The sequence below is a fragment of the Cyprinodon tularosa genome, unplaced genomic scaffold (genome assembly GCF_016077235.1).
Source record: "Cyprinodon tularosa strain WSP-4 unplaced genomic scaffold, ASM1607723v1 ctg73, whole genome shotgun sequence".
In the NCBI taxonomy this organism is placed as follows: Eukaryota; Metazoa; Chordata; class Actinopteri; order Cyprinodontiformes; family Cyprinodontidae; genus Cyprinodon; species Cyprinodon tularosa.
Window position 1 is genome coordinate 1,637,778 of NW_024039485.1, and position 13,701 is coordinate 1,651,478.

A 13,701-nucleotide genomic window follows, 5' to 3' on the forward strand; every position below is an offset into this window, starting at 1 on the left:
TATAACCCTAACCACCCCTGCCTCCAACCAGCAGCTCCCAGCTAACCCTCTTGCCTCAATGGTCTCCCTTTGTCACCACAATACAAATGGACCTGGGTTTCAGCCTATTCTGCTGCTTTTCAAAAAGAAAAAAAGAAAGGAAGAGATCAGCACAGGAGCAGAGGCTCAGGTCACTCCATATAAAAGCATTCCCCTTCAATATCGTCAAGGTGGAACGCTCAGCCTTTAAGCTGGCCAGAGTTGTTCAATATCTAGATTATAATCAGACGACATCGCTTAATAATTTCATCCAACTTGCGACATAATTAAAAGGGTGCTGACTCAGAAAGCATTAAAATTTGAGAAAAAAACCTGCAACCTGAAGAATGGCCTCTTCCCATTTCCTTCCTAAACACAGGAGATCCTTGTGCATTGAAATTGTGAAGATCACATGAATTCAGCCTGTTTTAACAGAGACAGTAGTGAGGAAAGCTAATTAGGTTGGTTTATATTTAGAGGAAAAGGTAGAGACAACAATATGAGCAGAGAGAAACAAGGAGACACACTGTCACCAACTACAGTCATTCAAGCAGACACTGTAGTATCCAATGAAATTTATTCTTTAATAAAAAATATGGCAGGTTCCCTATATAACAGTAAATATGCTTCGTGATAAGATCATAGGTTGTCAAGTTTGTCTTGTTTTAGTCTGTTTGCACTCTATAATCTTCTATGAAAACAGAGGACAGGCATACCTCATGTACATATACAGTCCTCCTCCCTGGAGTGGTATTCTGTTTGGACAAAGACAGGAGCTATAATTACCACTAAAATAGCATATTCTCCCCTGTTTATCTTCTCTTATTCTGGATGAAAATACAAAAGGAAGGAATAGAATCACATTGAAGGTAAAATATAAAGAAATGATAGGAGCTCCAGATACTTAAAAAAAAGCCTTCAAAACACAGTGGTAATAATTAGGTTGAGCAGATCTTAGTCTTAGACTCCTATCTAATCCCTTTCTGACCTTATTGGAGAGGAGTTATGAAAGTCTGAACATACAGGTGTAAAGTTTTTATATTTACTAAGCTTTATCTCAGGAAGTCCTTATGGGATCACTTTATGTAAATCCCTTTATTGTCCCACATTGGGGAAATTCACTCTCTGCATTTTGACCCATCCCCTTGGGGCTGCCATCATGTGGCGCCCACAGAGCAGTGTGGGGTTAAGGGTTTGGCTCAGAAACCCAGAGTGGAGGCTGTGGGGATCGAACTGGGTTCTTGCAACCATCTCAGAGCAAAAGCGCACTGGTCTAAACACTCCCCAATCAGACTGCAAATAAATGACCCACCTTAAGAATATTACTTATCATTAGCAATCAAAAGAGAAAGTTGCAAAATGGAGATTTAAACTGCATTAATGGTACCCATTTTGAATACAGCACACAAAAAACTTATGTTCAGCATTGCTTTCCTTTTTATTGGTAACAATAAAACTAGATGTAAGATGGGAAAAATATTGCAAATGTTGTAAAAACACTTAATATTCAATGATTTGTTATGATGCAATGCTCAATCCCCCCATTATCAGCAGTAGATCGCAAGAAAACTGAATTAGAGATGGAGAAATTAATACATTTATCTAAAGCCTTTCTGGAAGAATATTTTCAGTATGACAGTGAATCATAAGTGATGGCATTGTTTTTCTTGAATGGATTTTTGGATCTAATAATAGGAACCAGCAACTAGCAATACTAGAAAAACATAACTGAAACCAAATTAAAGTCATTTCATTATCAGTCTTTATGTTTCATAGCATTGTTAAGTGATGAAGGGTTAAAGGAAAGAGATTAACTTTGGGGCTGCAACTAACAATTATTTTGCAGATCGATTAATCTGTTGATTTTTTTTTAGCCAAAGGTTCCTTAAAGAAGACTTTTTACGAAATTAAACCAGGTGAAGCTAAAACTTTTCCACTTGAGGAGTTCTTGATAGAACATATTGACAGACAAAAGTTTTTTTTTTTCATAAATGCAAAAGTTTTACTTATTTTTTTGAAAATCTTTGTATAATTCCTGCTCTAAGTGGGTTGCTTTGTCAGTTAAAGGCATGTTTTGCAGTCTCTATACTCCCTTAAATGAACCGATTACTAAATCAGTTGACGATTACTGCAATAATTGATTAATCATGATTAATCTGATTAATTGTAAAAATGCAAAGTTGGGCCTGTTTCTGGAAAGAAAGCAAATTTCCCTGTATCAGTTTAAAAAGCATTAATGCATTTTTCATCAACACAAATGTCAGACGAAGGGCTTTTCATTCAAATTATGTCAACACTTTCATGAATGATAATATAAAAGTAAATAAATACATTAAATGGCTGTAAATATTTAAGGTGTTTTTTAAAGTAAATAAAATACTTTTTTATGTTGACTTAATTGACTTTTCAGAAGCATAAAAAACTAATAGGGGTAAATAGAAAAAGAACTTACAGTTGTAGTATTGACTGTAGTAATATTTATATAAATCTAGAGAGAACTGAACCAGGCACAGAACGGTAAGGAAAACAATCATAGATTTAGAGAAAAGAGACTCACCCTCTCTTGTCTTTCACTTTGTTTATTATTTACAGCAATACTTGTTTAAGCAATAGAAGTTTTGGTTGTTAAAGCATAATTAGTTTTTGACTTTGGCTTTAATGCAGTTTACAGCTGATTAAGAATAGTTTTAAACAAAGTGCATAGGAGTTAAAAACAAAGAGATATAATCTATATCTATACAGGTGCTGGTCATAAAATTAGAATATCATGAAAAAGTAGATTGATTTCAGTAATTCCATTTAAAAAGTGAAACTTGTATATTATATTCATACATTACATACAAACTCATATATTTCAGATGTTTATTTTGTTTAATTTTGATGATTACAAATGACAACAAATGAAAATCTCAAATTCATCATATCAGAAAATTAGAATATTGTGAAAAGGTTCAAAATTGATGGCCCCTGGTGCCACACTCTAATCAGCTAATTAACTCAAACCACCTGCAAAAGCCTTTAAATGGTCTTTCAGTCTAGTTCTATAGGCTACACAATCATGGGGAAGACTGCTGACTTGACAGTTGTCCAAAAGACGACCATCGACACCTTGCACAAGGAGGGCAAGACACAAAAGGTCATCGCTAAAGAGGCTGGCTGTTCACAGAGCTCAGTGTCCAAGCACATTAATAGAGAGGCGAAGGGAAGGAAAAGATGTGGTCGAAAAAAGTGTACAAGCAAGAGAGATAACCGCACCCTGGAGAGGATTGTGAAACAAAACCCATTCAAAAATGTGGGGGAGATTCACAAAGAGTGGACTGCAGCTGGAGTGAGTGCTTCAAGAACCACCACACACAGACGTATGAAAGACATGGGTTTCTGCTGTCGCATTCCTTGTGTCAAGCCACTCTTGAACCACAGACAGCGTCAGAAGCGTCTTGCCTGGGCTAAAGAGAAACAGGACTGGACTGCTGGTGAGTGGTCCAAAGTCATGTTCTCTGATGAAAGTAAATTTTGCATTTCCTTTGGAAATCAAGGTCCCAGAGTCTGGAGGAAAAGAAGAGAGGCACTTCATCCACGTTGCTTGAAGTCCAGTGTAAAGTTTCCACAGTCAGTGATGGTTTGGGGTGCCATGTCATCTGCTGGTGTTGGTCCATTGTGTTTTCTGAGGTCCAGGGTCAACGCAGCCACATACCAGGAAGTTTTAGAGCACTTCATGCTTCCTGCAGCTGACCAACTTTTTGGAGATGCAGATTTCATTTTCCAACAGGACTTGGCACCTGCACACAGTGCCAAAGCTACCAGTACCTGGTTGAAGGACCATGGTATCCCTGTTCTTAATTGGCCAGCAAACTCTCCTGACCTTAACCCCATAGAAAATCTATGGGGTATTGTGAAGAAGAAGATGCAATACACCAGACCCAACAATTCAGAAGAGCTAAAAGCCACTATTAGAGCAACCTGGGCTATCATAACACCTGAGCAGTGCCACAGACTGATCGACTCCATGCCACGCTGCATTGCTGCAGTAATACAGGCCAAAGGAGGCCCAACTAAATACTGAGTGCTGTACATGCTCATACTTTTCATGTTCATACTTTTCAGTTGGCCAACATTTCTATAAATCCTTTGTTTTTATTGGTCTTCAGTAATATTCTAATTTTCTGATATGATGAATTTGAGATTTTCATTTGTTGTCATTTGTAATCATCAAAATTAAACAAAATAAACATCTGAAATATATGAGTTTGTATGTAATGTATGAATATAATATACAAGTTTCACTTTTTAAATGGAATTACTGAAATCAATCTACTTTTTCATGATATTCTAATTTTATGACCAGCACCTGTATATAAATATAATTTATTAGCTGCTTCATGGGAGGTAGGTCAAAAAGTATAAACAAACTAATTAAAACTCCCTAACAGCCCACAAGAAAGTCTGGCATCATATCTCTTAAATAAAACACAGACAAGGAGAAATGATTAACGTTTTTTTTCCTTCAGACTCTCTCGCTTACACAGTTGTTTCTTTTTTGTTTAATAAGGACAGCCAAAAAGCACATTGAACAAAGTTATAAGAAACAAGGAAGTTGAAAAACAAGGAAGAGTATTTGAAGACAAATATACAATCACATGCTTTTATCTGGTTGAAGAAAAAGTTTCAGAGGGATTACTTGTGTAAGAGACAGGAAATGCCTTTAAAAAGACCTGTTTTCATCAGAGGATCCAGAATAACTTCCTTCTGTCTGCGTTTACCCACTTCTTACGGTGTCTTTTTTAGGAATATGGACATATCCTCTGTGGTCACAGGAGATAGCATCAGTGTGTTTATACTCCTGGTGACTGAGGTCAGCAGAAAGCCACGCTTCCCTGGGATTAGCAAACTGGATCCTTAATGCAGGACTGCTGATCTACTCTATGTTTGTCACATCTTTTCATAAAGTTCAAAAATATTCCTCAATGGAATCATCTTAATCTCCTTTTCTGTCGAAAATTACAAGATTGTTTCAGACTGAAATCGTTGTACGACCAACGGAGTCAAACCTTTCCTGTTGTTTTTTTTCCACCAGCAATCACTGGGTTTAAAATAGCCGTATTTACGCAGGCTTCTGGTAAACAATATTTATGTGATGTGAAAAAGCAGATAGGGCACTCCCTGGGGTGGCATGAGATCAGATAAAAGACAAATTAGTGAGATGACACAGGAGCTGCAGTTTCATTGTTTTTCATCTTCACTTCTTAAAGATAAAAAAAATAAGACTTAAGGAGGCAGAGGAAGTAGGACCTATAGAGCACTAGCCGATAAGTGCCACTTATGTTACAGAGAAATAAGATGCTGGTAAATCTGTTTTTATAAAAGTTTGTTTCTGGATCAAAACATAACCTCAATAAAGGATTCTTTTTCTAAACAACTTTTCTTCTTAATGTACTAAAGTTAAAGATCAAATTTTTCTAAATTTTTTGTCTTGCTGCAATAACAAATCATCTATATTAGGGGCTTTTTCATATCTTCATTAATGGTGCTTAACCTTGAACAGAGAACTTTAGCTTCCAAAAGGCTTCACACTCGGTTTGGGTAAACCTTAGACAAGAAGAGCAACCTCATAAATATAGGTCGGATTTAATAGAGCGATGGATGGATGGTCATTGTGACAAACTAATGCAAACATGCACCAAACTGTGGAATGTGACACCTTCTTCCAAGCTCACTTCATACCACTCCCATAAGGCCAATGGGAGTGGCCTCCTGTGAGAGAAACTTTAAACTTCAACTTTTGAACCCCCAAAGTTCAGGCACAGAGAATGTAAAGCATCATATAATGAAAACAGGGGGGAAAAAACAAAAAGAGAAATGTAACCTGTCCAAAAAAAAAAAAGGTTATTACGACTCAGGATAAATTTGTTTATCAGGCAAAACATGCAGTAGTAAGAGTAATTCATGTAAATGTTCTCAAATGTGATCAAATAAAATAAAAACAGAACAAAACGTTGAATTTTTTTTCTTATAAAATTACAAGAAAAATTGCTCCAGATTAAATTATCCACCAAAACATCCTAGGATTAATTGATCAAAGCAGCTCCATGAATCACACTTAAATCACCGTTTCTGCTGTGAGAATCTCAAGATAATAACATAATAGGTTTAAGTTTGCAGCTCATTTTGTTCTGGGGGAAGAGAAGAATAAATATAAAAGAAAAAGAAAACTAGTCATCTTCTCTACCTGACAGCCTGACACAGACTTGAGAACTCACATCCCCATCATGGTCCAGCTTCACACAGCCCCACTTACTAGCCCCTTTGACCCTTCCCCACCAGTATTGATAGACAGTTTAAAACATTCCCCAATGAGGACTGTAACCCTAAAGGTTGGTTTATGCTTGGAGAGCTGTTTAGGTTTTTATTAGCACAGCTACCCAAACACTGAGGCTGAGCTGCGCCTCATTGCAAAGTTCAAATCTGCAATAAAACATCCCCGGAACTGAACATGTTACCAGACCATAACCAGGTCCTACAATCTTTAGGCTGTATTTAAAGAGATTTGGTTTCAAAAATCAAAATTGAATATTTTTCTTTGAACTTTGGATGTTTTTTATCCCATAAATGAGCAGGATGATAAAAATATATACTTAAACTAGGGCCACAACTAATGATTATTTTGCAAATTGATTAATCTGTCAATAATTTTTTCAATTAATCAATTAATAATCAGATAGGCAAAGGTTCCTTAAAGTAGACTTTTCACGAAATTAAACCAGGTGAAACTAAAACTTTTCAACTTGAGGAGTTCTTGATAGGGCATTTGACAGACAAAATTTAAATCTTAAACTGCAAAACGTTTATATACTTTTTTTTACAATCTTGGTATAATTACTGACCTAAGTGGGCTGCTCTGTCGGCTAATGGCCCGTTTTAGAATCTCTATACTCCACTTAACAATTAATCGATTACTAAATTAGTTGATGATTATTAATCGACCTATCCGATTAATTATTTCAGCCCTACAGTAACGTAAACTACGAAGTAGTACAAGGTGCACTTGCTTTTTAAAAACACTATTCTTTATATCAATGGTTCACAATTGTTTAGTGTATATTCCAACTCAGTGAAGGTACTTTACCCTTGTCAGACCATATTTTTTAAGATGTTCTAGAGCAGGACTCATCAAACACAAAACAACAAGAACAAAACATTCATATCTATTCCCACCTGTGGGTTGGTTGAGGGATCAAATTGAATAATTATGCATTTAATGCGTACTGACAGGCTGACATTTCTAAGTTTGAAATGAAGCATTCAAGGAGAAGACTGAGGAAGTGATCATTTTAATATTTTTATAAGGACGTGGAAGAGAGAAACTATGCTACATGTTTTAATAGTGGTAGTAAGTTTTGGATCTGCAGAAAATGAAGGATTTATATATATTTTTTACAAACAGATGTTTCAAGATGAATGTTGCTGGCTGAAGGGCTCATAGCCTGATAATAACAGGAGTTCTTAGTTTGGATGCTATGAACCTTTTTAATCATGGGGAAGAACCTGAAATGATCAATAAGGTCCAATCATTAGTGAATTGGCAATTCAAAAACTAATGTGTTAAGAGATGGTAAATAGAAGAATATGACATTAAACAGATACATATACAAAAAATTTTAAAAAGATATTTTTTAAATTGATATTATTTATTAATTTAGAACTCTTTCACCAGATGTGAGTGAGTAATTAAATCTCTCAATTATCAGAGAATAATTTACTTTATTTCAGAAAAATCTTTAAAAAAACAAATTTAACACACAAATATTATAATGTTATACATAAAATTGTTACGTGTATTCAGTGCTTATTTCTGAAGAGTCATCGTTGCGTAGTTGAAAAACACAGAGCCAGTTAATGTACAGTCAGGGCAATCATATATAGACAGATTTAGCAATTATATAAATCTGAATTGCTCAAAGCTTTTCTATTTCATTTTGAAGAGAACAAGGAATAATGCGTAGAAACAAAAAATGTTCTCTCTTAAAAAGAAACAATATAGAGGTCTTTGAGTGAAAATGGGTGGAAGAAGCAGCCAAAGTCCAAAGAAACCTCATGACAGGCCTAAATAAGAGCAGAAGAAATGTCAACCATTTTTCAATTTGACTGAAAATCCTCTCTACGTTATTCTGATTATAGTAAAATGGGCGCGCTGCTGTGAACATTCTAAGGCACCTACTGAAGTATCCATCAGAAAAGCGACTCTGAGCACCGACACCTCAGCAGTGTGCTACAGCTGTTCTCTTTGACAGCCTAACCAACCATGTTGCTGCACTTTCCTGCCTGAAGACTGTGCCACCTGTCACGGATGTACCCCCCATTTCCCCCGAACTCTCAAAAAAAAAAGAAAAAAGGGGTGTTGATGTCTAATTCAGACACAAAAGCCAGTGTTTTCCCTGAGCGCGCGAACACAGGTGGATGGAGGAGGGCAGGTCAAGTTTCAGGCTGGTTCACAGAGTCAAGGAGAACATGCTGACAAAGTATTAATACGCTGAAGAATGTAATGACACCAAGCAGTGTGCTGAGGCAAGACTCACTCCTTATAATAAACAGGTTACAGTGAGTAATCCTTGTAATTAAAGTGTTGTAATCCAACTTGGGAAACAGATTACCTCTCTTTAACACCTTAAGTATACCACAGGGAGCAACGGGTTGAGTTAAGTTAAATGACGGACACTAATCTTGGATTTTGTAAAATCAACACAGACATGTTTGCCTCATCAGGTGTTTTTAAACAAAGTTCCAAATGTGAGAGGTGTTAAAGTCAAACATGCATCTTCCTGAATTTATAGGAAATACTCCTGAGGATTCAGACACCATTTCTTTATCTTTTATGTTTTAAATTCTGAAACCAAATTTGGTCAAATAATCTGATGCCAATCATTTCATACATGCTGAAGTTATTCCTTTATTGCCCCCCAGAAAATTTAGTACTCACCTCTCTTTACTGTCCTGCTCTGAGGTCTCTGACAGCAAAGGAGTTTCCAACTATCTGGGCACGTAGGAGCTGACAGCTGGCCAACCAGAGGGGAAGACTGGCCCCAGGATCCGAGTCCTGCAGCAACCTGACGTGTCCCATCAATAACGCTCTGTTTTGTTGATGGAGGAGGAGGAATCACACCGTTAAGGCTAGCCACGCAGAAGGTTTCCCAGCCCAATCCCCCCCACCCTTGAGGGATCACAATTCCTCAGTGGGGCGTAACCTTCTTTGGTGTTTTATCTGCTCCCATCTCCCTCCCGTGTGTGTGCTCTAGGAAAGGAAACCAAACCAGAGCTTTTTTTTACTTAACCTGCCGTGTCAACAAGAAAGGTTTCCAAACACTGCATTTAATCTAGGCGTCCAAACATTTAGGCTCGTTATCTTATTGGTTTTTTGCAAATCAGTTACAAATATTCTCACAAATGCCCTTTAAATACTGGTAAAAACAAAAGAAACAAAACATTTATTGCATTTAAAATCCTCCCAGCAGAAGTCCGAAAAATGAAGGATTATGATAATAGTAGAGATCCTGTAATTCTTTTGATTGCAGCAGACGCCATCCTGCATTGTTATCTGGATTACTTGAGCCACTCAGCAAACCTCCAGGTGTGCATTCCACAGTGGGAAGGGGGGAAAGGTGGAAGCTACTCCTCCGCATCAAAAAAGGTGTTGACTTTTTTCTCTGTGAACTCCTCATATTGGAGTGCAAACAGAGAAGAGTGAGCAGAAAAGTTTCCTTCCAGAGAAGCATTGGACGATGCAACAGGTTGTCATTTTTGTGACATTAAAAAGAGAGAAAAACGACAGGGAGCTGAAATTTGGTATGAGATGTGCACCTGGTCCTCATAGACCCTTTAATCTTTGTAGGAAGAGGCAGAAATTAAAGGCTGCAATGGTGTATCCGTCACAGTGAACCAAACTACTGAGGGCGGGTCTGCATTGAGCACAAATGAATCAGTGGAGGTCAAATTAAAGGCAATGTGCCTGAAGAATGTCTAAATGCTCCCTCATGCTTCCTCCTTCCTTTAACATTAAGAAATCTGGCAAGTGAATGTAATCATTAACATGAATGATTGGTTTCTATTAGAACAGACCAAATAGATGACATTAAATATATTTCTGACTGTATCTTTGTCAGCTTCAATGCTGTCAACAGGTATTTGCCTTCTTATTATTCTTGTTTCCATATTACACTTTCTTAGGTCAAAAAGCAGGTTTTTATATCAAAAATAGCTGTTGTAAATAGAGTTACTGGACCCCAAGTGGCCTAACGATCTGCATATCTTCTTCCAGCTTTTAACGTCATTACACCGTCATAAGTACAAAGCAACGGAATGAACTCTCTGCATTTAATCCATTCCCTTGGGGAACAGTGGTCTGCCATTGTGCAGCGCCCGGGGAGCAGTGTGGGGTTAAGGGTCTTTGCTCAGGGACCCAGAGTGGCAGTCTGTGTGAGTGGGGCTCGAACTCAGACCCTCAGGATTCCAGGCTTTATGGCCTCCATCCCCCTATAATATACCAGTGTATAAACCGTAAACGATGAACAGGGCTCTAGTAAAGCTCTTAGAGTGGTCGGTATGACTATAAAAATACTATATGTCTATATGAAACAATATATACCAGCCTCCCACGTTAACTTTGACTAATTAGGTTTTGTTTACATGGAAATCCCAGGCTTGATTATTATATATATATATATATATATATATATATATATATATATATATATATATATATATATATATATATATATATATATATATAGATAGATAGATAGATAGATAGATAGATCTATCTATAAAACTATTAAAATTACTAATAACAATACTATATGTCTATCTATCTATCTATCTATCTATCTATCTATCTATCTATCTATCTATCTATCTATCTATCTATCTATCTATCTATCTATCTATCTATCTATCTATCTATCTATCTATCTATCTATCTATCTATCTATCTATCTATCTATCTATCTATCTATCTATCTATCTATCTATCATGAACCAGGACTGCTTCATTGCTGCTCTATTTGGATCAAATTTATTAATTTTTCACATTTCTGAAAAGTTAATTTCAAACGGGGATTACAACAATGTTTGATGGAAATAGCTGGATTTTACAATGGCTAGGATTAAATGCCTACTAATTTTCATTGGCCTTTGTAGTACAATTAAGCTCTTTGTTAACATTTCTCACAGTTATTAAAATAAAATACGACCAAAGAGGACAACATGGTAGATGATGTGTAGAGAATTAGCCAAGAGTCAATATGTAGGAAAAAAAAGACTCCTGATAGAAGTAAAACATACATACATAGTATAGCTTAAGGTGTATAAATTGCTTAACTGCAATTAATGAGTGACTACTCTTGTTTAATCATTTTAAAATGGTAATCAGTGACTCCCTGAGGTTTGTCGTTTGTCATATTTGTACAAATATGTACAAATATGTCATAGGTCTATCGCTCTTTGAAATAGTAAAGAAAACAAAAATGCCATTCAGCTAAGACAGGAAATGGCTACAAGACAGTAGTCACCTAAATCTGCTCATGGAAATGAAATATGAACCACTAGCCTAAAGATCATTAAGGGGTTTCAAACAGCCAGAAATCCACAGATCACAAAGAGAAGAAAGTTACCTTTTCTAAAATGTCTTAACACTGATTTTTCATTGTATTACTCCCTTTAATCATAATCTAAAAATTGGGGATAAAACCACATCCTCTCTTCCGGACCACCTGAATCACTACAGCATCTTGCACCTGATAACCTGTACACGCACTTCTAAAGAAGCAGAAGAGAGACATGGGAGTTAGACAGAGGGTGAAGCAAACGAAAGGGAGGGTGAAGTGTTTCCTGTTTTCACTGCTGTAATTATACCTGTCTCCTGAGGACAGGAACTATCAGGATGAGGCAGCTGGTCGGTGAGGAGATCCTCCGAAAGATGAAGCTTTATACTGTAATTCAGAAGCACTTTCAAATGTCTTTACTAAATAGAACAAATAAATCATATTCTAAACTCTTACAAGAGGCAAAAATGTTTAAATTACAAAACATGAATAATTTCCATATTTAATAGATTAAGTAGATTATGGGATATATTTAGAAATTGTTTTCTTTTCTGTTTTTATTAGATTGGAAATAGCATATTCTGTGAAATAAGATCTTTTAGAACAGTTTTTGCTGTATTCTCCTCCTCTTTTTTATGTAAACTAACTGTTTATTCTACTTGTGGGTTGCTGTTGGAGTAATGATTCCTTCCTGTTTAAAGATGCAGCAGTGATAGAATCCTGAAATCCTGCAGCTTTGGGACTAAATAGGCTGATGCTGTCTGAGACGTTTAACTGACTCTGAAATGTAAACACAGCCCATAAAAATTCCTAAAAACGGACTCCATATAGCAGGGCCGCTGGAAGTAATTTTGAACAGGGGGTGCTGTCAAAATGTCTTGTTTGTTTTTTATTGGACAAAAGACCTATGAGGTCTATTTAAAATAAGATCAGAATAACACTCTAAAATACTATGGTTAGGTTAAACTGCACGAATAGATATGAAAGTGCGTGGCGGCACCATGCTCTTAGTTTGAGCCACAGGCACCTCCACTCTGCATTTGCACAGTTTCATTGCTTTTCCCATAGTCATATGGCTAGAGCACTCTTCCTCATTCACTCATTACGAGAATGGGAAATATTATGGTCTAGTTATCGTAAATATAAAAACTTAGACTTAGATAGATTTATTTTGTCGTTTTGTATACAGAAGTGTAAGCAAAAAGAAATCTGTTGGGAGCTGGAGAAATACACCTTTTCTCCAGCAGAGTCCGCCCTGGATCCTCCCTGCTGAGCTGCTCTGCACACCTGCAGCTGATGATATCATCTGGAGGACCTGGACTACTTAAGCTGCCTTCAGACCTTGCCTCGACGCCGCAGTGTCTTAATCAGTTGGTTAGCACTTAAGCCGTAGATCCCTAGTGAACCAAGTTTCCTTTGAGTCCAACCTGGATTCTAACCTTTTTGTCTCTGCTTCCAGGTTTCCTGTTTTTTCCTCCTGTGAAGCTCTGGAAGAGCTTAACCTGCCGAGCCTGCCCTCCGAGCCAAACCTGAAGACTCACTCTCTGGATTTCCTAGCAGCTCAGGTTTCCGAGCTGGAAACACAAGCCAAGGTCAAACCAGCCTTTAGAAGTAAGACGCTGAAACAGCTTAAGGACTCTGCCAACCCAAGCTTTCTCCGGACCCAACAGTTCCGCTCCCAAAGCCTCATCTACATTCATCAAGGTACAAATCTGAACACAATCAAGTCAAGTCTCTGCCAAGCCTTCGCTAACCAAACTGTCTCTCTCACAGACGCCAGTGAACCGGTCCCAGCCCAGAACCATTGCATCAGTCTTTATTATATGTGTGAACTTGCAAATAAACTCTGTTAAACTTTCCATCCGTGTCGTCAGTGTTCTGCATATTGGGCCTCCCTGATACCCATCATGACAAAATCTCCCAGAACAGCTCTAGACAATTTCATATTTTAAAGTGCAGCAAAGAAAAGACCCCTTTGTTCACCAACAGAGCAAAAACAAAGTGTTGAACACAGATATAAAAAATAATGAGCCAACATGATGAGATAACTCTAGCAGAAGACCTTCTATGAAAGCTGCAACCAGACTTAACT